This window comes from Lissotriton helveticus, chromosome 3_2 (genome assembly GCF_964261635.1).
Source record: "Lissotriton helveticus chromosome 3_2, aLisHel1.1, whole genome shotgun sequence".
NCBI classification, from domain to species: Eukaryota; Metazoa; Chordata; class Amphibia; order Caudata; family Salamandridae; genus Lissotriton; species Lissotriton helveticus.
The window spans coordinates 232331484-232359039 of record NC_136062.1 but is presented as its reverse complement, the minus strand read 5'-3'; the positions used below and the strand labels follow the sequence as shown (position 1 = coordinate 232359039).

Genomic DNA, 27556 nt, shown 5'->3' with positions numbered 1-27556 from the left:
ACCCGGCCACGCCCAACCAGGAAGTGCGAGCAGGTTTACTTTACCGACAGCGCACAGGCACCCGAGTCATTCCACGGGGCACGTCAAGCAGGAACCAAGTAGGTTTTCGGTCTGACGATCAGAAGTTGCAAGTAAGTAAACACGGGCCGATCGGAACGCGGAAAAGATTGATCGCATGTTCCCAGAGGCTGTACTCAAATGCCACAATTCAGCCAGCGCACAGCTGACACTTGGCATATGTTTTCTTTATTTTACAGGAGACGGACTCTTGTCGTCTTGGTAACGCTGGTGCCCATGAAGCGGTAGTTCCGCATCTAAGCGTAAGCATTTAACAAAACAAGTCGCTTCCATGAATTATGGCGGCAATGACACGACTGGTCACAAACAACTCTTGGCAGCCGTTCACGTCGCAGCACGATATAGGTCACTCTCCTATATATCGGTCCCTTGTGTTTTTACACACGATATTTTCTGACGCCAAAATCAGTTCGACACCTCTCCTTTTGGCGCCGGTCCTTTGATTGAATAGGCACAATCCGGCAATTATCACTGTAGTACTGTTGCATGACCGCAATAGAGGAACCCTACACTTGATATTAAAATGCTGGCATGACCCCACACCTGGATCATATGATTGGGGTAACGACCATAAACCTATGTGTTAAATGTGGTACATTCGTTTTGTCTACCCTAGTATGTGACCCCTTCCTGTTTTTTGTCTTCCTGTTTTCTTACAGGTTTTCTTCCCAAAAAAGGAAAAACGCACCCTCTTTTTCATGAAACCGCAATTTGCGGTCTCCTATTTGAACTAGGGCAGGACGCTCCTTAGCGAGAGCGGACCACCCAGTTCAAAACACCACGGTCCTGACGAAAACCCTTGAATAAATATATGGGTTGAAACATGTAGACCTTTTTAACCAATAGTTTTGTAAGGTTCACATTCACATAGCACACTTTTGCTATTTTTATATATATTTTTTAACACTACTTATGACACCAAAGCCTACCTAATTAGGCACAGGTGCCACACTTTATTTTTAACAAGGGTTCAAGCACTCAAGAATAAAATACTTGCAGTGAGTAGTGTTGGCCCTTTTTTATAAAAAAACATTTTTTGATAGATTTGAACACATAAAAGAAAATTAACCAGCTCCACTGTAGTCAGGTGTCGCAGCACACCCTATAGGCACTCGGCCTATGGGGTGGGACCCCGATGATGAAGCATGTCACCAACTAGGTTGGTGAGTGAGGGGTCTTCTATAAGGATATGCATTATCCAGCAACAGGTTGGGTCATATTGTGCTGATTAGAGCACGTAAGCTCATAATCAGAGAGATAACTCTCTGTCCACGAGGGGTTACTCCTCTATTGTTTTTTGTAGCAACACAACTGAGCCAGCAACAGATAAAGACGAACTAACCCTGAACAATATCATGACCTCCATTGACAAAGTTCACAATTACCTAGAAACTCGATTAGACTATGTCTCTACAGAAGTCTCTCTAATAAGGGCGTACCTGCGCAAGTTGGGCAACCGAGTCCAAGAATTGGAGGACATAGCCAAAAACTTGAAAGCAGACAATTCGACCCTTCAACAAGTGAAGGAAAGTATGACAAAGACACAAAGCAAAACTGGATGAATACGAAGGTAGATACAGAAGAAACAACATACACTTTATTTGTGTACCTGAACGTGCAGAATGACCAGCTACTGACCTCTTTGTGGAGGATTTTATATTGAAACATCTGCCCCCCCCCCCCACCCCTGGGGCTTATCAAATTACTTCTCCATTGAGAGAGCCCACGAGCCCCGGGAGGACCAGGCCCCCTCTCCCCCCCAGACCGATTCTGGCCTGAGTCTTTAATTTCCAATACAGTGACAACATATTACAAACGGCGAGCAGTGCCCCGCAGGTCCAATACGAAAATAGTACAATCAAATTCTTTCCTGACTTCACCTTAAATGTGCAGAGACAACGACGCAGCTTTCTGGAAATAAAAAGGAGCACTCAGAGACAATGAAATCAAATACTTAGTGCTGTTACCTGCTAAGATGAGGGTGAAGGCTGAAGTGAAGATCTGGTTCTACTCTAACCCTGAGGACACCTGGGAGTGGCTAGAGGGATGGCAAACAGTAGAACATGCGAGTCCCTCCTGTAAACGAGCAAGACGCCTTGAGAAACTGCAAAACCACACAAATACAAACCCAGTTAAAAATCCACCTAAAACGATGAACTTGACAACTGTGAATAACGCAACCCGAGACACCCTACTACAACTCAAATCATGCCCACTGGCTCGCTACTTGCTTCAGATGTAAAAACTAACAAAAGTGGACAAAGTATGAGTCTTAAGAGTTATCAGACACCAGAAGATGACAAGCTACAGTGTATGCACCAGGCTGATATGGTAACAAAAAGGAAGAGATAGGGGTTCATATATGAAAAGACAACAGGCACTCTGCAAGGTTGGGGAGGAGGACAGTCAGTAAACCATCATGCAGGGAGAGGGGTGAGAAATGTTTGAGTACCATCAGAAATTACAAGCTGCAATGCCTATATAAGATGGGAGAAGTTCTGTGTTATTCTTTATCTAATTGCATGGAAACCCTTCACACAGTCTCATCTAAAAAACAAACACTGAAAACTGATCAAAGTCAGGAAATAGCCCACAGCCTGCGCCCATCACTTCTACCGCGCAGTCTTTGGAGCTCCCCAAAAAGGGGAAAGTACCGCCGATAAACCAAAGGAAGGCGGATGTAACATTTATCTCTCTTGCACTCCACATCCGGATGCTAAAGAGGTTGGCATTCTAGTTGCGGTGCTCTGTCGGGCTCGGCCGGGCACTTCCGCTTCCTCCCAGGCAAAGTCGCAGCATGGTGCCGACGCGCCAAAGGCAAGCCCGTCTGCGTCCGTCCGCGCCTGGACCGGGCCGAGTTCCAGAACCCCTGGCCCTTGTCTGTCAGGTGCACATAGATGTAGATTATATTATACTAGTGAGCAATTAAGAGCTATCAATATTGGTGGCTATCGGTGTAAGCAGGTTTGTGCCCAACTTGACCCGGCCATTCTCCCCAACAGGGTCACAGTTCTGTGTCCTACCTGTGGTTTGAGATTGGAGGCCCAAGACCGGATACAGATTAACCAGACTGTAACGATACCCAGAAACACTCAGCCCCAAAAAATTATGACAAGGATAATGAAAAGGACAAGGTCGGTTCTGCTCCGATTAATGGACACTCCCTCCCAAAGTATAGATACGAAGTAGCAGAACTCTTAGATAATTACCATCTTGATCTGCTATTTATCACGGAAACACGGGCACACCCCTCTGTAGGCCCAGATTTTTGTATTGCCACCCCAGATGGCTTTGCTGCATATAGATGCAACAGAGAAAAGAGGGGTGGGTTGGCTCTTATATACCGAATTGTCTTTTCAGTCAAGATAGAGACGATTCCCTCCATGGTATGTGTGGCATTAAATTTTAATATAATGCTCACAGATCATCAATCTTTTGAGGGGATCCTCTTATATAGTCACTGGGCACTAGAGGAGGTTTCCTATCAGCCATAGGAAACATTCTGGAACCTGTGGCAGGTGAATCTAATTGTACCATTCTCTGGGATTTTAATTTTCATTTAGAAGCTGCCGAAGATAAGGATTCTATAACCCTTACCTGGGTCTTTCTCAAAAAGTTACGAATCCTACGCACTCAGCTGGGCATACACTGGATGGTCTTTTAACGAACAATGAGCAGATCGCTATAAAGGAGATCCTCCCTCTGACGTGGTCAGAACATTTTGCAGTTTTATTTGATATTGGGATATTTGATTTTTCCCTTCCACTCCCCAGCTCAATCTCCCCAAAAAAGTTTAAGGCTTGGAGTGGGATACAGCAGGCCATTCTTAAACAGCATCTAATTAACACACAACCACAAGAGGTTCCGGACCCAGAACTGGCCTCCACAAACTACAAGGAATGGCTTCATAATGCTTTTACTAGTCTAGTACCGTTTAATACTGTCTCCAAAAACAGGAAGGCTCCACCAGCCCCTTGGTTCTCTGAGGTATTGAGTCTGGAGAAACAACGCTGTAGGAAACAAGAAAAGCGTTGGTGCCTAGACTATGACAACCATGAGAAATCTCTCTACTAGCTGGCACTGGCGAATTAAAAACATCTTATACTTATAGAAAAGAGCAATTATTACACCAGTAAAATAGAAACTGCACAAGACTCAGCTAAACAGCTGTTTCAATTAGTTTCTAAGCTGGCAGGACCAGCGGATAATTCCTGTGGAAGACACTCAACTAGTGCTTGCTGTGCATAAAAATAGAGATACAGTTGCGCCAGCTTTCATGATGGTATGTTGGCCATTAGAACCTGGATGTCTCAACACTGTCTCAAATTGAACTCAACTAAGACAGAAGTATTGGTCTTTGAAAATCTTTCCCCAGGATGGTGTCCGGCCTGGTGGCCAGATAATCTGGCATTACCCCCAATCCCTGTCAAAAAGGCCAGGAACTTGGGTGTAATTTTTTACTACAGATTCTCTTTTATACATCACGCTAACGCGGTGGTCCCCTCATGCTTTTATCTGTTAAGAATAATAAAGAAATTGCTATTTTTGTACCGCCCAATACCGGAAGAAAGTTAATCGGTGCTCTGGTCATGTCTAAGGTTGACTATTGCAACAGCCTGTTTATTAATGCCCAGGAAATGGTTCTGGGTAGGCTGCAGTTGGTACAGAACGCAGCCACTAGGATGCTGCCAGGTACTCTCAAGTTTAAGTACATTTCTAAGGTGGTGCGACAGCTCCATTGGCTGCCCATAAGATGCAAAACTAAATTTAAAGCTCTTTGTATTGCCCACAAGACAATTCACAATACAGGCCCGGAATACTTGAAGAAAGCCTTTTTGGCCTACATGCCAATCAGTTCTCTTCGATCAGCAGATGCTAAACTGGGGAGGTGGAGCGACTTCAGCAGGAAATCCTACGACTTCAGGATCAGCAAGTGGACTTACAGTCGCACTCTGAAGACTTGGAGAACCGCTCCAGGCGGAATAACATAAGGGTCAGGGGGGTCCCGTTGAACGCTGAAAAGGACAGTGTGGCCACCTACCTACAGGACCTATTTAGACACATTCTGGGGGAGGCGAGCGACTTCGAAATTCGCATCGACAGAGCGCACAGGGTGGGCATGGCACGCAGGGCGCCAGCACCACCTCCGGACATCCTCGCGTTCCTACCGGACTTTCCCCTGAAGGAACGCATCCTTAGAGAGGCCAGGAAAGCACAACCCATCACGTTTCGCGCTGACCCAGTGGCCCTTTTTCAGGATCTCTCTAATGTCACCCTGCTGAAACGCAAATCCTTCAGGCCTGCGACGAACTTCCTGAGGGAGGCCGGGGTACCCTACTCCTGGGGCCACCCGTTCCGTCTGATCTTCAAGTGGAACGGATCCCTTCACCAGCTTAAATCGCTCCGCGACACCTGCTCCCTGCTTGGGATTGACATACCGGACGGCACCACCTCCAGAGACGCCTCTCCGTCCCGGTCGCAGGGAGACCCACCTCGCCCAGCGGCTGACGGCTGGCAGACGGTCCGCAGGAGGAGAGCGCCGAGATCCGTCCCAAAGCCAGACCCTATCACGGTCGCTCAGGAACGAGAAGCTGCAATACAGGAAGTGGCGGACAACACGGCACCCGACCAGTAGACTATTGCCCTTATGGACCTTGCCCAGCTTGGGGGTGATATCTCATTTGAACGCAGTTTGACGGGGGTTTGGGTCGGGGAGCCTCTGATTGGGCTGCAACCACGGTACCCCTTTCTTTGACTTTCTACGGACCTGTGCCCTGCACGACTAGGCCCGAGACTTTTACTGGTTTTCGTTGGGGGGGAGGTTATGGGGGGGGATGGGGAAGTTGGGGAAGGGGGGTTCGGCACTTGCAGGGGGTTAGGGGGGTCCACTCTGTTGGGGTTAGGGTGGCCACGGGGGGGGGGGGAACTGTTGGGGGGGACCAGTACACCGTGGGGGGTGGGGACCAGTACGCCAGGGGATCTTTACACACACCAGGGTTTGCCCACGTTCTCCACTGCTGCGCAGCGTTTTGCGGAGTTGAGCCCGTTCACCACCACGTACCCCGGTGATGGCTGACACGCTCAAAATCCTGTCCCTTAATGTCAAGGGACTCAATAACCCGATTAAGCGCAGGGCTGTCCTCTCCTACCTAGAGAACTCAGCAGCCGACATCTGCCTGCTGCAGGAAACCCACCTCTTGGCCAAGGATTGGCACCGGCTGCGCTCCCGCGCTTTCCCACAGCAACTATTCTCCTCTCTCACGTCGAAGAAAGCTGGGGTGGCTCTGCTCATTTCACGGCGCTTTAAAGGCAAGGTAGGGGCTAAAATAGGAGAAATCAGGGGACGCCTTCTAGCCCACGCTTTCCAGATTGGCAACACCACATACGCAATAGGCTCCATATACTCCCCCAATACCGGTCAGGAACCCTTCTTGCTTTCCGCAATCTCAGAAACGCTTCAGACACCTCACACCTACATGCTTCTAGGGGGGGACCTTAACCTCGTCATGGACACGGCCAAGGATAGGTCGGGGCACCGTTACGGAGACACGGGGGCGATTTCGCAGAACGGCACTACTTGGCTGCATGATAGGGACATCTCAGACCTTTGGAGGCACGCTCACCCGCTTGCAACGCAGTACACATTCTACTCACACGTACACCACACCTACGCCCGTATAGACCACTTCTTGGGCTCATCGACCCTCATTCCCCACATCACCACAGTGGAGATTGTCCCGGCTGCCCTCTCCGACCATCAGGGAGTGGAACTGACGCTTCAAGTACCCTGCACGCCACGCACTCCGGGGTCGTGGAGACTTAACGAAACCCTCTTACAAAAACCGGCGGTCACCCGCCAACTTCATAAGTGCATCTCGGATTACCTGGCCACCAATGATACCCCTGAGGTGTCGATGTCGTCCTTATGGGGAGCTTTGAAAGCTGTCGTTAGAGGGGAGCTGATAGCGTTATCAGCTGCAGACGCCGCACTTCGCAAAGAAAAGAGGGGCGACCTCTCCGACAAAGTTGCGGAGCTGGAGAGAGCTCACAGCCGTACCGGAGCCCCGAGAATTTGGCGCCAACTTAAGGCCGCCAGGGCTCAGCTAGCTAGCCTCGATACCGACAGGGCAGAATTTGCTGCTCTTCGCCTCCGCCACACGTACTACGTGGGGGGCAACCGCACCGGCCGGCTCCTGGCCAGTGCCTTGAAGGCCAAACTCCAACGCTCCAAAATCACGATGCTGCTAGACGATGCCGGCGAGGCAGTTACTGAGGACGCACAAATTGCCTCGGCCTTTCGCTCCTACTACGCCTCTTTGTATAGCACAGATACGGCGTCGCCGACAGCCATTGACGCTTACTTGCAAACGGCCAACATCACGCCGTTATGTTCAACGAGCGTGGAAACCCTTGATGCCCCCATTCGCCCCGACGAGATCCTCGCTGCCATTGCACGCCTCCGTCCGCTTAAATCCCCGGGCCCTGACGGTTTCTCGTCGGGCTTTTATAAGTCCTTCGGCCATGTCTTAGCGCCTATCCTCGCCAGGCTCTTTAATTCCTTTGAAGGGCCAAGCTCCATCCCGCCCGATATGCTTGCAGCCGACATTGTGGTCCTGCCTAAACCGGGCAAGCCCCCAACGCACTGCTCCGCATTCCGCCCCATCTCCTTACTCAATCTGGATCTGAAGCTGTTCACGGGGGTACTGGCGGCTCGCTTAGGCCCCTGCCTCCCGGGCATCCTCGAACCGGACCAATCGGGCTTTGTCCCGAACCGCCAGTGCAGTGACAATACTAAAAGACTCCTGCACCTCGTGGACAAAGCTCATTTTCAGGTTTCCGACTCTGCCCTAGTAGCCATCGATGCGGAGAAGGCTTTCGACCGTGTCGATTGGACCTACCTGCAGGCTGTGCTGCAACGCTACCGCCTGGGCGACCGGTTCCAGGCCTGGATCGCGAGCTGCTACTACCGTCCCTTGGCCCGTGTCCGGCTGGGCGGCCTCAAGTCCGACCCTTTCGAGATACAGAGGGGAACTCGCCAGGGCTGTCCCCTCTCACCACTCCTATTTGCCCTATACATAGAGCCCTTGGCGCAGAAGATCCGCGATAATCCCCACATTTTAGGAATGTCTTTCGGCAACGAATCCCACGTGGTGGGATTGTACGCGGACGACATAATCGCCGCGTTGAACCGTCCCTCTAGCTCCATACCAGCACTTTTGACGGAGCTGGACCAATTCGGCAGGGTGTCGGGTTTCAAGGTCAACCAGGGGAAATCCCTGATACTACCCCTTGGCAGCCATGCTCTTTCCAACAGCCCACCGGCCACCTTCGGTTGCCAACTGCGGTCCACCACCCGTCTGCCATACCTGGGGATTACTCTGACCTCCTCCACGGTCTCGACGGTTACTCACAACTACTCTACCTTATCATCCCAAATCCGGGCTGACCTCGCGCGTTGGTCGAAGCAACCCCTCTCCTTACTTGGGAGGATCGCGGCGGTAAAGATGTCGGTCCTACCCAAAATACTATACATCTTTCAGACCCTCCCGGTGTCACCGCCAATGGGGACGCTAGCTGACCTCCAACATGCTCTTCACCAATTTGTGTGGGAGGGGAAACGCGCCAGACTACATCGTCAAGTGGCGCACAGGACCGTGGACGAGGGCGGCCTCGGGATCCCAAACTTGCTGCAGTATTTCCAGGCCTCGCAACTTCGGTATCTGGTGGAATGGTACCGGCCCGAATCGGAGAAGAGATGGCTCTTTCAGGACAGATAAACCTGTTTAGAGTGGAGCTCCATTCAGCTCCATGAAGCCATTTGCACAGCGTCAGGTTTATCTTTCTAAATGGCAAAGGGGCTGGCCAGAATAACCATTCTGCACGCGAACTTTATAAAGGCTGGAATCACTTGAAGAACAAAAAATAAAAAGAATGGTGTGCATCCCTTCACTTATTTGTCTTTCAGGACAGAGCCATGGCACAGACCTCCCTGTGGAAGATACCGTTCCTTGCTCGCCGGCATAGGCCGCGATATCTCCTCCGTTCCCCTATTACTCGGACCACTATGGCGACCTGGGACATGGTGGCGGTCAAACGGGGCCTCACGACCTTCCCGTCCCCACTTACTCCACTCTTTGACAACCCCGCATTCCCACCCGGCACGGACACTCGAGCTTTCTTGCAATGGCGTGATACACCGTGCCGATCGGCCGGGCACCTCTTTGACACGGAGGGATTCCTTCCTCTCGCCGAGCTCTCGCGAGACTATGGAATGGACAATCCTCACATGTATCAATATTTCCAGATCCGCCACTGGCTCTTGAGCCCGGACGTTGCCCCTCTGGTGGGCCGGCAAATGACGCCGTTCGAACGCTGGCTTGTGTCCAAAGACTCCGATAAACATCTTATCTCAGATCTCTATCGGATGCTCTCCCCTACTGCCGACCCTGCTAAGACCGCTGGGCAGCGGCGCTGGGAAGCGGAACTCGGAAGACCTCTTTCCACGATCGAATGGAACCACATATATTACAGGGCCGCCCACACTACCCGCAACACCAAAGCTAGGGAATCGGCGATAAAATTGGCTATATATTGGCACCTTACCCCAGCGAGACTCAACCAAAGCAACCCGACCCGTAGCGCGCTGTGTTGGAGAGGATGTGGCAGCCGGGGTACACTGACTCACCTCCTATGGGACTGTCCCGCCTTGCAGGAGTATTGGAGGGTCGTCCTGGACGATATTGACTCCACATTCGATACTGAGATCCCACGTTTCCCAGCATACGCACTCCTAGGACTTCCAAACGCACTTACATTCCCCCTACGATCAGCTCGCGGCAAACAAATGGGCATCGCCATGCAGGCAGCGTCGCAACACATCTTGTCGCTATGGGGCTCTACTACCCCACCCACCCACACTGGCTGGTTACACAAGCTATGGTTCACCTTGGGCATGGAACGGATTCAGGCCACACTAACACATACTACTGACGCATTCCGCACCACTTGGCAGCCACTCCTAGCGTTGCTCTCCAGGGAATTCCACGAAATCACCTGCCCGAAGTACCTTCGTATCCTACGACTTACGGACTGCATGATAGACCGAACGCAAACAGAGGCACCCTGATACATTTAGTCTTGCAATACCTCACAGGACTGCTATGGAAGACTGGCGTACTGGTGGGGTGGGGGGGTGTTGTTTTGGGGTGTTAGGGGGGGGTGGGTTCTTAAGGCTGGCTTGTTTACTTGTTGCCCCGACTAGGGGCGTCTTTCGACCTCCGGGCACTACCTTTACATCTGAGCATGCTCACCCTGCTCATCTAACGCTTATTAAGAGAAGACGTGTCTGTCTGTCTCGCTCGCTTAACCTGCTTGTTGATTGTGCTTAGCTATGCCATGCCTTTCTTTTTCTGTTCTGAAAAATTCAATAAACATACTTTGAAATTAAAAATAAACAGCGATCTCGGAGTGGGGGTGGGGTTGGGGAGAGACAAATTAAAAACATACTCTGCGAGTCGACTAAGAGGGTCTGACAATGTGCAAGGTTACCTAGGATAGGAGCATTTGCAGCACCTCAGCCAATCTTAGTGCGCCGAATACAGTTCCGACGTACTCATTGGCTGTGGATTCCGCACGTGCCTGTAGTAAATATTGTTCCAGCGGTACCGTGGCAGATGGCGGGGGACTTCGTTCTTTGGACTCGTTGCGGGACGGATTTTATATGACCAGTCCCTTGAAGTGAGATAGCCACGAGCCAGGCATTAGACCTCCCGGTAGTAGCAGCCGGGCCACCTATAGTCAGAAAGGGTGACGGCGGTAGAAGGGGCTGGCGATGCGGTAGCACCGTGGAAGATCGTAGAAGAGTGTTAAGAGATCTGATTTTCAACTAGGTATGCGCATGCGTGTTGGAGCTAATGGGCACGGCGCCGTGCGCGCCCACGGAGGTGCAATCTGCGCTTGTGCATATTTCTTGTCCACATTCCCAAATACGGGCAACATTAGTTGTCTTCGCTGACAGCTTTCAATGCTTTCGCATTGAAAGCTAGGTCAGCTCGACCTAAAAAGGACAGCTTGGACATAAACAAGGAGGAAAGTTCCCAATGTCATTCTAAAGATGTGGCAGTACCAGCCACATCAGCAACTCAAAATAAGAGCCAGTCAAGGACAAATACTGCAGTAGATGTAAAAAGAATAGGGAGTTTGGTATAGGAAGAAGAGGGAGGAAAGGAAAATCAGCATCTCTGAAGAGATGGGTGATAAAGTCATGGGTTTAAATCATAATGTAGTTTTAAGTGTAGTGGCTGACAGGAAATATCCAGGTGTATCATTCTTATAGATGGGCAACAAGCGCAAGTTATGGTAGACTCTTGTGATTGGTTTACTATTTTAAACTAGAAACTGGTTCAAGAGATATGGGGAGGGAGAAAATGTAGCAAACACAAGGAGATGAATGACGGAGCGCTGAAACCTTTCAGACACTCGCCCCCAGTTACAGATCTGAGTTGAATCCATCATCGTTCTTTAGCTCACTTCGTCACCTCTCAGTTCAGAGCCAGCTATATGCATATCAGTCGACCCTATGCCTCATGGGAACAATTCAGCCCGAACTGCCAAAAACTTGTATGGCCTGCAAACCTCAAAAGCCTGGAGCCACAGTGACGGGCCAACGCGACCTGCAAAATATGCAGGCAGGGCACATTATGGGCGAGAAGGGCTCTCCGAGCAATTCTAAATTGAAAATAAACAACCAATCTGGAAAATACATCTGCGCCACCAGAGAACGAGTGGAGACCCGAAACTGCTGCACTTACCCAGGACATGTGTCTGGACCAGCGAGCACGACCTGACTGCAGTGACGCAGATAAGCTCCGTGCATAACGCAGACACAACAAACAGGACCCGAGGCCACACATGAGAACATTGGAGGTAGTGCAGAAAATCCACCATCGAGAAGTAAGTGATCACCAGGGAGAAGGAGCCAATAAAGAGGGTGGCGGCTGCACTGCTGGGGATCACAGTGGAGGGCATCGATCTAGAACTCTGGCTGCATGGTGGTGGAATATTGTTGCCTCCCACCCCCAAGCACCTGAGGTAACAAATAATAACGGGACAGCAACTTCACTTCTGGGGTGGGGGGGGGGGTTTGGAAACCGTACGCCACCATGCCTATCTCTTCCTTCGAACAGACAAATTATAAGTGGGGTAAGCCAAGTACTACAGTAGTGGGCGTTGGGTCCCATGTGCCACTAATAACTACAGAGACTCACCCCAAAGCGTACGGAAGCAATTAAGTACTGCCCCGCAGACTGAACTCATTATAAACTGCGCCAAAAGTACATCAGGAGTCCCAGGTATTAAACAAGGGATTGTAAAACCCCACCTTGTGAGAGCCGACAGGCCGCAAGGTGATACCCCTTGAGCAGGCAGCAGTTAGTACCCGGGTGACGAACACCAGTCCATACGATCCACAATCATACCACGCAAGCAAGTGCGACATGTCGAGCAGCAGAGGAAGGGGAACACACCATACCAAACTTAATAAATATACCCTACAAAAAGGGCAGGAAGATGGTAGCAACACAGCTGAATAAAGAAATGACAGACTACAAAGATAATCTGACACAGCAGAAAGTGCAGAAGTTCCAGAAAGATTTAAAGAAATTCTCCTATACTAAGGCATACCCATACTCCGATCCAGAGTTCGCCCCACCATCGAAAGGAGAAGATAACTCAGATGCCTCCAGCAACGCATCAAGCAACACATCTAATTCTAGTGTGAATTCGAGTGGAGGCAATACCAAACAGAGAGGGAGAGGACGTGGTAGAGGACAGGGAAATTGGCCACATTTCACTCCAGTGCCAATGCAAGGGCCACCTGACCCTTACTACCACCCACAAAATATGCCAATGTATGGTTGGCAACCACCCTTCCAGCAACCATTCTTTCAACCTAACCCCTACACACCGCCTTTTTTATACCGGGGCGGAAGGGGAAGGAGAAAAAATCAAAATCAGGGAGGACATGTACACTGGGCACCGGAAGATCCGAGTACGAACCAGAACAAGCCCAAACCTCAACAAGCAGGGCAGAGCAACCGGAGAATTTGATAACCAACCTTGCCACCAGACCGCTGAGCGCAGATGAAGAATCGGTCCTAAATAAGGGCTTAGGATTTGTACCCACAGCAAATCTAGATAAATTTAGACTTCACTGCGAACTCTCATCGTTTTTCAGAAAACTAAGATTAAAAGCTTTCTTTGAAAAAAGACCCAACACAGAGGAAAACCCGGACCCTAATGAAACGGGACTGAGGAACAAAGCCACTTTCACCCCACCACCACATCTGATTCCCGTGGAAATTTCCACGTTCGAGCAAGCTGTGTTCAATGAAGTTGAGAATACAAAACCAAAGAAACCATTCATGAACCTGACCAACCGAGAAAGGACCGCCCTTGACGTTTTGCGTAACTGCGAAACCATTGTCATTAAGCCTGCAGATAAAGGCGGAGGCATTGTCGTGCAAGATCGCACAGCCTACCAAAATGAGTGTCTCCGACTTCTAGCAGATCATAACAGCTATCGCAGATTACCAATGGACCCAACAGAAGACCTGAAAAGTGAGATAACATCACTAGTGGAATACGGTGAAACTGAGGGTTTCATATCAAAGCAGGAGGCAAATTTCCTTTGTAAAAGCGAAGGAAAAATCCCCTACTTTTATACACTCCCAAAAATACACAAAAACAGGATACCTCCGCCAGGCAGGCCAATTGTTTCTGGTCTTGGGTCAGTCCTGGAACCACTCTCGCAATTCTGCGACGTGTTTTTCAAATCTATGGTGCAAAAAACTAGCACATAGCTCCAAGACACAAAAAGTCTATTACAGATTCTAGACCAACTCACCGTGGACAATGACACCATCTTGGTGAGTTTCGACATTGAGAGTCTGTACACTAGCATCCCCCAGGATGCCACACTGGAAGTACTAGAACGAGCTCTAGAAAAAGAAGCGTGGACTTCAAGAACACCAAAAAAATGTGTTCTGGAATGTGCGAGACTAGCACTCAAAAGAAACTATTTTGAGTTCGAAGGCCAAATATTCCTACAGACGGGAGGGACATCCATGGGCAGTTCTTTTGCTCCAAGCATAGCGGGATTGTATGTATATGACTTTGAAGAAAAATACATTCTCAATGATACAAACCCCTACAGTTCCAACATCCTACTATGGCGCAGATACATCGATGATGTGCTAACCATATGGAAGGGTACGGAGGAATCCCTGACCTCCTTCTTTAACTGGATAAATACCCGTGACAATCACTTGAGGTTCACTTATGAAAAAAACATTGACACCTTGGTCTTCTTAGACGTAACAATTACAAAAAAAGAGGGCAAACTGACCACTATTACCCATTATAAGCCAACTTCAAAGAATAACCTACTCCGATTTGAAAGCTTCCACCCCAGACCCCTACGTGAGAATTTACCGTATGGGCAATACCTCAGAATCCGTAGGAATTGCAGTGATTTGGAAGATTATAAAAAACAAGCCCAGGATCTCTCTCAAAAACTTCAAAACCGAGGTTACCCAAACAGAATTCTCCAAATAAGCCAAAAGCGAGCGCGGAACCAACCACGTGCAGCTTTATTGGAACCAAAAACCAAGACCTCGGAGGAAATCCCCTTGACCTGTGTTACCACATATAACACAATATCCAACGATGTGTCGAGAATAATAAACAAGCATTTGCAATGCAATAGGTCTCGCAGTCGTTAGAGTTTGAGCCATTGGCATTGTAAATGGCACTGCCTTTTATTTATGTGTTATTTAACGTTTTAAAAACCAACACATAGATAAAAGACATTGCCATTTACAATGCCAATGGCTCAAAGTCTAACAACTGCGAGACCTATTGCATTGCAAATGCATGTTGTTGTAGCTACCCGGAAACCGAATGAATCAGTTTGGATGTTTCAAACTACTAATGTAAGTGCTTTAAATGGACAGGTACTGTCCGGTACTTCTGCACTTCTTTTAACTTGCAAGGGAGAATACCTGCATCTCTCAGCACTGCAACAATGCATTTGATGGGACCGTACCGGCATACTACCGGCAAGTACCGATGCTTACTCTAGTAAGCATTTAACATTGTAACCAATGGCATGTGCTGCTGCTCATTTCATGCAACAACTGCCGAACGGTTTGCTTTAGAAAGCACGTTATGCCTCGGTGCCTACAACGAACAAACTTACATTCGTTACAAGCGAACTTCAACTAATGTAGGTTGCAGACATTCACTGATTGCACTGTGGAGCTGGGTGTGAACAGCGTGACATAATGTGGGTAGGTAGAAGTTGAGAAAGCGTCCCAAGACAACCACTTTGAACAAGAGAGCCAACAAAAAGAGAGAAGAAGGTGAACAAAAGACAGAGCAAGGCAGAAGGGACAAAATACGCAGCAATATGGAGAGGGACCGGAATGTGATAAAGAGATCCGGAGAGACGGCGAGAAACCTGCAAAGCGTATAGCGGGAAGGAGAGGGGCTGCAGAGACATCGAATATTTATTTATAGGCAGCACTTTTACCCAGAGGTCTCGAGGGATGTGAACCTGGAGAATAATTACAGCTGCATCCACACAGTAAGAGACACAGCAGGAGCAGAGGCTAACCAAGGTGCGGAAAATACCACAATCATTAACTGCGAAAGGAAGCCACGGAAGGGATAGAGAGGGCAGGGAGGGTCGGGTGAGGGAGGGTTGACGGATGGAGAGAGACGGGGACGGAGGGGGTAAACAGAAGAAGAAAGCGAGCTAGAGGTGGGGCGAGAGGTTGACAGATAAAAAGCAGGTGGCACGAGTAGACAGGAATTTGGTTTGAGGGCTAAATGTACGGAAAACGAATGAAGAGGTAGGGAGAAAGATTGGCAGATGACAACATATGAACAAATGGGAAGAGAGCGGGAGAGACATGGATAGATGTAACGAGGTACACATTGAGAGAGATGCGTGAGACAAGGAAAGCGAGAGAAAGACTAGGGAAAGGGGTAGAAAGAAAACAAGCTCGGCATTGCGTGGCGGGAGGGGGCGGGGGGAACGTCGGAGGGGGGGAGGAGAAGTCTGGGCAGGCAGGATGACTCAGGGGAGGGGGCGGAGCGGGGCAGAGCGGCATGTGGGTGTGAAGAAGCCGGCCCTTTGAAGTGAAGCTAAGCTTCACTTCAAAAGGTGTCGGAGGAATGCGGGCGGCTGTGCACGCGCTTTTAAGCTCAATGCACATGCGCATTGAGCTTAAAAGTCACGGGCACTGCAAGGAATCGCCACGATTCCTTGCAAGTTAGATAAAGTCTGGATGAGCCCCTATAGTCTCGCTTGCTCGATGCGCATGCGCATCGACAGGCGAGACCTAAAAAGCATTGGAACATTCTGAATACAGGCAATTTGAGATGGGAAAAATCCCTTTTTTCGTTTAAAAGGGCACGAAGCATAAAAGATGCAGTCGTCAACACAAGACCCCTAATGGTGTGTCCAGAAAAAGAAACACAAACAAACTTATGGGGCTTACCAAAGGTGACAGGCCACTATAAATGTGGAAGCTGCAGCGTTTGCCCATTTACCATGAATACTAAAACCTTACTTCTGGAACCAAACAAAATCTGGACAATTAGAGGGCAGACCAACTGCAATAGCGAAAACGTCATCTATAGACTGACATGCCCCTGTAACCTACATTACGTAGGAATGACGAGCAGGAAGATCAAGCTACGCATCGGAGAGCACAGAAGCACCATTAGATGCAAAAAGACTAATACAAAGCTCACTGAACATTTTTTGTCCGCAGGTCACACTCCAGATGACCTTCAATGGACGATCATTGAACAAGTCAAACCAGGTACAAATCTGACCCAACGTCTATTCGAAAAAGAACAGAGGTGGGTCTACAGACTCTCCACTCATAAAACCGGTTTGAATGACAATATACCGTGGAATAACGTAATGACATGAGGGGGGTCATTATTATTCTGATTTCCATTCCATAAGATCAATATACTGATAAGCTACTTTGCCCGGATACATCGGCAAATAGTGGAAGAATCAACCCGTGACATTCGTCCTGACTTCCTTTCTCTCTATCTGTCTGCCCTTTATGTTCCCAAAATCGCTCGATGTAACTTGATTATGTCCATCTATTTCTGAAACATAAATAAAATACTATCACCATAGCGATATAAACAATGAATGCTGCTGACAGAGTAGTCCTTCTACCCTGTCTATAAAAGCACCCTGATTGGCTATTACCGGACCACGTGTCAAGACCACGTGACCCGGCCACGCCCAACCAGGAAGTGCGAGCAGGTTTACTTTACCGACAGCGCACAGGCACCCGAGTCATTCCACGGGGCACGTCAAGCAGGAACCAAGTAGGTTTTCGGTCTGACGATCAGAAGTTGCAAGTAAGTAAACACGGGCCGATCGGAACGCGGAAAAGATTGATCGCATGTTCCCAGAGGCTGTACTCAAATGCCACAATTCAGCCAGCGCACAGCTGACACTTGGCATATGTTTTCTTTATTTTACAGGAGACGGACTCTTGTCGTCTTGGTAACGCTGGTGCCCATGAAGCGGTAGTTCCGCATCTAAGCGTAAGCATTTAACAAAACAAGTCGCTTCCATGAATTATGGCGGCAATGACACGACTGGTCACAAACAACTCTTGGCAGCCGTTCACGTCGCAGCACGATATAGGTCACTCTCCTATATATCGGTCCCTTGTGTTTTTACACACGATATTTTCTGACGCCAAAATCAGTTCGACACCTCTCCTTTTGGCGCCGGTCCTTTGATTGAATAGGCACAATCCGGCAATTATCACTGTAGTACTGTTGCATGACCGCAATAGAGGAACCCTACACTTGATATTAAAATGCTGGCATGACCCCACACCTGGATCATATGATTGGGGTAACGACCATAAACCTATGTGTTAAATGTGGTACATTCGTTTTGTCTACCCTAGTATGTGACCCCTTCCTGTTTTTTGTCTTCCTGTTTTCTTACAGGTTTTTTTCCCAAAAAAGGAAAAACGCACCCTCTTTTTCATGAAACCGCAATTTGCGGTCTCCTATTTGAACTAGGGCAGGACGCTCCTTAGCGAGAGCGGACCACCCAGTTCAAAACACCACGGTCCTGACGAAAACCCTTGAATAAATATATGGGTTGAAACATGTAGACCTTTTTAACCAATAGTTTTGTAAGGTTCACATTCACATAGCACACTTTTGCTATTTTTATATATATTTTTTAACACTACTTATGACACCAAAGCCTACCTAATTAGGCACAGGTGCCACACTTTATTTTTAACAAGGGTTCAAGCACTCAAGAATAAAATACTTGCAGTGAGTAGTGTTGGCCCTTTTTTATAAAAAAACATTTTTTGATAGATTTGAACACATAAAAGAAAATTAACCAGCTCCACTGTAGTCAGGTGTCGCAGCACACCCTATAGGCACTCGGCCTATGGGGTGGGACCCCGATGATGAAGCATGTCACCAACTAGGTTGGTGAGTGAGGGGTCTTCTATAAGGATATGCATTATCCAGCAACAGGTTGGGTCATATTGTGCTGATTAGAGCACGTAAGCTCATAATCAGAGAGATAACTCTCTGTCCACGAGGGGTTACTCCTCTATTGTTTTTTGTAGCAACACAACTGAGCCAGCAACAGATAAAGACGAACTAACCCTGAACAATATCATGACCTCCATTGACAAAGTTCACAATTACCTAGAAACTCGATTAGACTATGTCTCTACAGAAGTCTCTCTAATAAGGGCGTACCTGCGCAAGTTGGGCAACCGAGTCCAAGAATTGGAGGACATAGCCAAAAACTTGAAAGCAGACAATTCGACCCTTCAACAAGTGAAGGAAAGTATGACAAAGACACAAAGCAAAACTGGATGAATACGAAGGTAGATACAGAAGAAACAACATACACTTTATTTGTGTACCTGAACGTGCAGAATGACCAGCTACTGACCTCTTTGTGGAGGATTTTATATTGAAACATCTGCCCCCCCCCCCCACCCCTGGGGCTTATCAAATTACTTCTCCATTGAGAGAGCCCACGAGCCCCGGGAGGACCAGGCCCCCTCTCCCCCCCAGACCGATTCTGGCCTGAGTCTTTAATTTCCAATACAGTGACAACATATTACAAACGGCGAGCAGTGCCCCGCAGGTCCAATACGAAAATAGTACAATCAAATTCTTTCCTGACTTCACCTTAAATGTGCAGAGACAACGACGCAGCTTTCTGGAAATAAAAAGGAGCACTCAGAGACAATGAAATCAAATACTTAGTGCTGTTACCTGCTAAGATGAGGGTGAAGGCTGAAGTGAAGATCTGGTTCTACTCTAACCCTGAGGACACCTGGGAGTGGCTAGAGGGATGGCAAACAGTAGAACATGCGAGTCCCTCCTGTAAACGAGCAAGACGCCTTGAGAAACTGCAAAACCACACAAATACAAACCCAGTTAAAAATCCACCTAAAACGATGAACTTGACAACTGTGAATAACGCAACCCGAGACACCCTACTACAACTCAAATCATGCCCACTGGCTCGCTACTTGCTTCAGATGTAAAAACTAACAAAAGTGGACAAAGTATGAGTCTTAAGAGTTATCAGACACCAGAAGATGACAAGCTACAGTGTATGCACCAGGCTGATATGGTAACAAAAAGGAAGAGATAGGGGTTCATATATGAAAAGACAACAGGCACTCTGCAAGGTTGGGGAGGAGGACAGTCAGTAAACCATCATGCAGGGAGAGGGGTGAGAAATGTTTGAGTACCATCAGAAATTACAAGCTGCAATGCCTATATAAGATGGGAGAAGTTCTGTGTTATTCTTTATCTAATTGCATGGAAACCCTTCACACAGTCTCATCTAAAAAACAAACACTGAAAACTGATCAAAGTCAGGAAATAGCCCACAGCCTGCGCCCATCACTTCTACCGCGCAGTCTTTGGAGCTCCCCAAAAAGGGGAAAGTACCGCCGATAAACCAAAGGAAGGCGGATGTAACATTTATCTCTCTTGCACTCCACATCCGGATGCTAAAGAGGTTGGCATTCTAGTTGCGGTGCTCTGTCGGGCTCGGCCGGGCACTTCCGCTTCCTCCCAGGCAAAGTCGCAGCATGGTGCCGACGCGCCAAAGGCAAGCCCGTCTGCGTCCGTCCGCGCCTGGACCGGGCCGAGTTCCAGAACCCCTGGCCCTTGTCTGTCAGGTGCACATAGATGTAGATTATATTATACTAGTGAGCAATTAAGAGCTATCAATATTGGTGGCTATCGGTGTAAGCAGGTTTGTGCCCAACTTGACCCGGCCATTCTCCCCAACAGGGTCACAGTTCTGTGTCCTACCTGTGGTTTGAGATTGGAGGCCCAAGACCGGATACAGATTAACCAGACTGTAACGATACCCAGAAACACTCAGCCCCAAAAAATTATGACAAGGATAATGAAAAGGACAAGGTCGGTTCTGCTCCGATTAATGGACACTCCCTCCCAAAGTATAGATACGAAGTAGCAGAACTCTTAGATAATTACCATCTTGATCTGCTATTTATCACGGAAACACGGGCACACCCCTCTGTAGGCCCAGATTTTTGTATTGCCACCCCAGATGGCTTTGCTGCATATAGATGCAACAGAGAAAAGAGGGGTGGGTTGGCTCTTATATACCGAATTGTCTTTTCAGTCAAGATAGAGACGATTCCCTCCATGGTATGTGTGGCATTAAATTTTAATATAATGCTCACAGATCATCAATCTTTTGAGGGGATCCTCTTATATAGTCACTGGGCACTAGAGGAGGTTTCCTATCAGCCATAGGAAACATTCTGGAACCTGTGGCAGGTGAATCTAATTGTACCATTCTCTGGGATTTTAATTTTCATTTAGAAGCTGCCGAAGATAAGGATTCTATAACCCTTACCTGGGTCTTTCTCAAAAAGTTACGAATCCTACGCACTCAGCTGGGCATACACTGGATGGTCTTTTAACGAACAATGAGCAGATCGCTATAAAGGAGATCCTCCCTCTGACGTGGTCAGAACATTTTGCAGTTTTATTTGATATTGGGATATTTGATTTTTCCCTTCCACTCCCCAGCTCAATCTCCCCAAAAAAGTTTAAGGCTTGGAGTGGGATACAGCAGGCCATTCTTAAACAGCATCTAATTAACACACAACCACAAGAGGTTCCGGACCCAGAACTGGCCTCCACAAACTACAAGGAATGGCTTCATAATGCTTTTACTAGTCTAGTACCGTTTAATACTGTCTCCAAAAACAGGAAGGCTCCACCAGCCCCTTGGTTCTCTGAGGTATTGAGTCTGGAGAAACAACGCTGTAGGAAACAAGAAAAGCGTTGGTGCCTAGACTATGACAACCATGAGAAATCTCTCTACTAGCTGGCACTGGCGAATTAAAAACATCTTATACTTATAGAAAAGAGCAATTATTACACCAGTAAAATAGAAACTGCACAAGACTCAGCTAAACAGCTGTTTCAATTAGTTTCTAAGCTGGCAGGACCAGCGGATAATTCCTGTGGAAGACACTCAACTAGTGCTTGCTGTGCATAAAAATAGAGATACAGTTGCGCCAGCTTTCATGATGGTATGTTGGCCATTAGAACCTGGATGTCTCAACACTGTCTCAAATTGAACTCAACTAAGACAGAAGTATTGGTCTTTGAAAATCTTTCCCCAGGATGGTGTCCGGCCTGGTGGCCAGATAATCTGGCATTACCCCCAATCCCTGTCAAAAAGGCCAGGAACTTGGGTGTAATTTTTTACTACAGATTCTCTTTTATACATCACGCTAACGCGGTGGTCCCCTCATGCTTTTATCTGTTAAGAATAATAAAGAAATTGCTATTTTTGTACCGCCCAATACCGGAAGAAAGTTAATCGGTGCTCTGGTCATGTCTAAGGTTGACTATTGCAACAGCCTGTTTATTAATGCCCAGGAAATGGTTCTGGGTAGGCTGCAGTTGGTACAGAACGCAGCCACTAGGATGCTGCCAGGTACTCTCAAGTTTAAGTACATTTCTAAGGTGGTGCGACAGCTCCATTGGCTGCCCATAAGATGCAAAACTAAATTTAAAGCTCTTTGTATTGCCCACAAGACAATTCACAATACAGGCCCGGAATACTTGAAGAAAGCCTTTTTGGCCTACATGCCAATCAGTTCTCTTCGATCAGCAGATGCTAAACTTCTGGTCATCCCTAGAACTGAAAAAAACAACTGGGATGACAGAAGCTTCATAGTTACCATATCCAAATTATGGCATTTTCTTCCTGCGCAGATTAAGGCTAGTCTCACGCTGCTATCATTCAGAAAACAAATAAAAACTTGCCTTTTTAAGCAAAATAATTATTGACAGACATGCCCCTCCCATCACTAACCACAGAGGAAGAGGCCACACTAGATAGTGACATCACCAATGATGAAATCATTAGTGCAATAAATAGCATACAATCACGGAATGATATGGGAACAAGTAGTCTCCCAATAGTACTTTACAAACTCACAACTTCGAACATTGCACCCTACCTACGACAAATATATGAAGACAGCAGACGACAGGGGAGCCTAGTCTATAGAAAAGAGATTAGCAACCATCTTGGGCATTCACAAACAGGGGAAACCGGAAGAATTATGCATTTTATACCGCCACATATTGCTGCTCAACACGGAGGTTAAAATACTGGCCAAACTAATAGCAAATAGACTCTTACTGAATTTAGTGCACCCAGATCAATCAGGGTACACGCCGGGGATAAACACTGCCACGCCCACACATTGTACTAGGTAGAAGAGAGACCATCAAGGAAGAGGCAGAGTTACTATCACTGGATGCACATGGCGTTGGATACAATCGAATGGCCATGCATCTATGGAGTACTGCAACTATTGCGTTTGGTCCCAAATACACCACATAGGTCAAGTTGTTATGCGCAGACCCTTTAGCACAAGTCGTAGTAAATGGGCACCCTTCACATAACTTTCCCCTCAAAAAAGGAACACTGCAGGGAAGTTCCTATTGCCATTGATTTTCGCAGTAATGCTAAAGCTGCTTGTTACCTGGATAAGAGGAAATCCCTCGATCCAGGGACTGCGGTGGACTAGAGGGTGGGCAGGCAGAATCTCGCTGTACGCGGATGATATTCTGAAATTTGTGGCATCGACAGATTCATCCATTAACAGGAACATGCAAATTTTCACTCATTTTTGGGAATACTCCAGATACACCATCAATTGGTCCAAGTCGGTACTGTTTAGCCTTCATGGACCTGTACCCAAGCTATCACCCGGCTGTTCAGTAACGACAGCCGAGGACAGCTTCTGTTATCTAGGAATCTACTTCACAAGTGATCCCCCCCCTTTTCTATACGCATAATGTACTAGGCCCCCTGAAACAATTGCAAAAGGACAACACTGGAGGAATCTACCACTATCCCTATTAGGACGTGTAGCTCTCTTCAAAATTATGGTACTACCAAGATTCCGGTATGTCTTACAAAATACACCTTACTCTGTCCCGGACTCTTTCTTTACTGAAATTGAAAGTGAGGTACAAGTGCTACTGTAGGGTGAAAAACCCACGCAAATTGCTACACACAAATTGGTAAAGGGATGGTATGAGGGAGAAATAGCACTTCCAAATAGCCGAATGTACAACTGTGCCGGCCAATTGCGATAATCAACCAGTGGGATATATGGCTCTCAAACGACCAAGCCTACCAGATGGATACAATACTTATGGGCCCCAGAGGCTACAGACAGGCATTATACGCGAACCCAACATAAGCAGCTTCTAACAGGCCCAACACAACAAACTGTCGCTCTATGGCACACAGTGACAAAACTGCTTGGGTGGCGGAATAAAGTGACCCAATCCATGCCACTGTGGGATGCGGATAGGTGGGGTACACTGATCAAATGTCCTGGTTTTGATAACTAGGAGATGATCGGCATCTCGAGGGTGGGGGACCTGTGCTCAAGAGGCAATGTGAAACTATTTGTTGACATACAAAAAAAAGGCGAGATAGCAGATTCCAAGACATCTAGATACCTACAAATCAGACATGCTCTAAGAGCGGCCATCCCACAGGGTACAGATCTCCCTGGAACTGACACCTCTGGAGATCAGACTACTAAATGATCGGATAGACAGCAAAGTGATCTCCATGAGGTATAGGAAATTACTCAATACCATTCTAGATCCCTTACAGAAACTGCAGGAGAAATGGCAAAATAATTTAGGAGAGCTGGAAGTAGAAGATTGGCAGAAAGGATTAGTGTCCCCCAGGGAAGTGGCCATAACCTCCAGATTGAGATTAATCTAATTATACCTTATAGAGATAATGGGGACAGACAAACCTTAACAGAAAGGAACAAATTTGGGTAACACTGGGTTTTGCCATTGCTAAACGGAACATAGCACGGAAATGGGGAGAAGGTGAATACCTCACATTGTCTGAATAGGAAAAAGACTGGTCGATGTTTGCAGATAAAACCATCTATGAGAATAGAGGCTGCCCTAAAAAATGGGAGCAGATCTGGAGTAGATGGAACGCACATAGGGGTCAGGTGTGTGCCCCGGCAATACCAAGAAATAGAACTTTCCGAGGGAGAGATGCTACTAGGGCGGATAATGTGAACTTGTGGGGGCAAGCTTCTAACCTTAATGTATAATATACGGGCTTTGATTGTAAAGTGTATGCTATATTACTGTGATGTTTCCATCGTATCACACGACTGTGAATTTGTGAAATTCAATTAAAAAAAAGTTTACAAACGATGTCATAAAGGAAGTTATGCAATACCAGTTAGCATGGAACTCAATTTGAGAAGGGCTCTGCAGGCAACCCTACTCTCTTGCACTACTACAACTAATATAAAGGCAGATTTTTATCATTTAAGCTACTTGGGGGGTGGAACCTGGTTCAAATGTGGCCCTTTTATGGTTGAAAAAATGTCTTGGAGCTCTGGGGGGGTAGGAATACCAACTGAATCAATGTGTAAAGAGGCAAGTCACCGAGTGGACGGGTATAAACAGAGGACAATGTATGGCATGAAAAAAAGGGAAGATGTTTCTTTAGCCTTGCCCTGCTTGTGATTGAAAAGTTACCTACAGTGTGGAAGTTCGGGATCTAAGTGGTTGTGTCCCCGTCAAAAAATAGAAATGTTGGCCGGTGCTGTGAGAGTAAGAGGTGGAAAAGAGTGTTGATTTCAGTGGGTCACATATACAGCGGTGGGAAGAGAAGCAGCAGGGAATGTATTTCTTGATTTGGAGGATCCCGGATCAAAGCAACAATTCAATGTCGGTTCATTTGCAGTCAATGAAGTAAGGTATCCTAGTGATGGGGGGTGTTATGACAAGTAGAGGTGCTGCAGGTGAGGTTAAAGATCTTTTGTGCCACACCTCCACCGGGTGATGATGAGACGTAGCACGAGACGCAAGGCATTGCCAGTGAAGTATAGGGAATAGGTTTTATCTTAGATTGGGTCATAAGGACTTTCCTTTTCTATCTTGGTTTGTTGTGGAGAAAGGTGTGCAGTGTTGGCTTTGATGTGTGCGAGACTGTGAGAAATGCTTGAGCATGGAATGGAAATGGTGCAGATGGAGAACTAGCGGGAGGAGGCAAAGTACACCATATCTATGTTGCCGCATTCCATCCATGTAGCTCCTTTTTTTGTTGGAATATGCTTGGTGAAATAAAACCTCTTGTAAATACTATTTGGCTAAATATATTACTTGAGTTGTATTAAAGGGATTTATATAAGAGGCACAATATCTGAAATGTTACTTTAGCAGATACTGGCAACCAGTAAATGACCAGAGTTCAGTTGTTGAGCTCAACCACAAAATTAAAGATTTGTTGTGAGCACTTTGCAGTTTCTGTAACATTTAACGGGCTGCCCTACATATAGAGTGACTAATGCCCCCATTAGCAGCTACTGCATACTAGCTGGGATGAGATACAAAGTAGGCTTTAATAGGCATAACCAGGGCTTTAAGTGGGATGAAACATCGGGGAGGGGGTCTTTCCTAGGGGCGTAGCCCATGTAATTAAGGGCGTGGCTTAAGGACATATTAGCTAAATATCTGTGCATAGCATTGTGCTGGTAGCATAAACTGGTATTTTGCTGTTCCTGTCATTGCATCCAGATACATGATACAACAAGCAACACTACACCTACAACAGGCCAGGACTATTGGCGTCGTCAGTGGTTGTTCTTTGCAAAAGAAAAATAAGCAGCAACTATGGCTTTGTTGTATATAATATTGAAAATGCTTCAGTTCTGCACGGATGAGACTGTGAAAGAACTAAAACGAGTCTCTGAAGTTACATCAAAGGCTTTGAGCAGTTGTACAACTGTAGAGTTTAGATTTTTTTGTTCACCTCGAGGGTGTGGGCAAAAATGTATAGCCCAATAGGGACCCGTCTCAGCACCTGCTTTCAAGAACTGCCGGTGCTGAGCACCTGCAGGACCTGGTCCACTTAAAGCCCTGGCCAAAACTAAGAGAGACAGACATACTGCCGCAACCTGGAGGGGGCAACTTGAGGGCAGGATCACAAATGATGCCGAAGTCAAGTTTTAGTTGTGAATTGTGGTGTCAGGATTAAAAAAAGTTCCGAATGGACAGGGCAGGGAGAGCATTCCTCTTCCTAGGAGTACCGTTTACCGAAATGTAATTGGAGTCGGCTATTTTACATCCACCTTTTAATTTTTCTAAGACAACGTTCCAGAAGTGACAGTTGATTGCTGCACTCGATACGCAGACTGCTGGTTGGGAGTGGACAGCCTCCGCCTGTAATTGTACGTAGCGTTTAGAAATTATGAAAAGAAGTGGTGGGGGAAAGGCGAAAAGAACAAGAAGTCACTTACGTGATACCGGTCCCCCAGTCGGCTGCTTCCAGTCTCACCGCCCGGAGCAGAAAATAGAAAGAGGACAGCGTGAGAAAAGGAAGACACAAACAAAGGACTACAGAAGGATGCACAGGAAACGGAAGACGGGGCCACAAACATTACAGAAAACGGACTTTGGTTTTGAACATAGCGCGGGAGGAGGGTGAAAAGGCAGATGAGAGTTACTAGTCTCAGGAGTCGAAGGAAACTCACTCGGAGTCAGAACTACTCTGAGGTGGGGGAGATGACGAAGTAAGGGAGAGCTGACCCGGACACGAAGCGAGAGTATGTTGCATTACGACCATCGATGCCGACTTTGGAATTATGTAACCAGGTTCCTGTTTTGGCGCCGGCGCAGCATCCTGTGATTTTGGGCAAATCACATCTTCTCTCCTATTGTCTGTAAAAATGATGTAACCAAAACTGGTGCTGCTGTAAGCCGTCTATTGTCCGGTCACTACATTTGGACCGCTTTCTGACTGGAGAGAAAACCA

General features: G+C 47.4%; 1 protein-coding gene across 4 annotated transcripts in view; it reads right to left on the bottom strand.

Moving 5' to 3' along the window:
* SNUPN (snurportin 1) overlaps positions 1 to 27183 on the bottom strand; it is a 274119-nt gene extending 246936 nt beyond the window's left edge. The window contains exon 1 of one of the 4 annotated variants that reach the window (XM_078685088.1): positions 27042 to 27183. The gene's annotated coding sequence lies outside the window, so the exon portion shown is untranslated. Of the gene's footprint in view, positions 1 to 2045; positions 2179 to 27041 lie in introns of those variants that run through there. The other 3 variants (XM_078685085.1, XM_078685086.1, XM_078685087.1) reach the window with 3 other exon arrangements.
* Between the last annotated feature and the right edge of the window lie 373 nt (positions 27184 to 27556).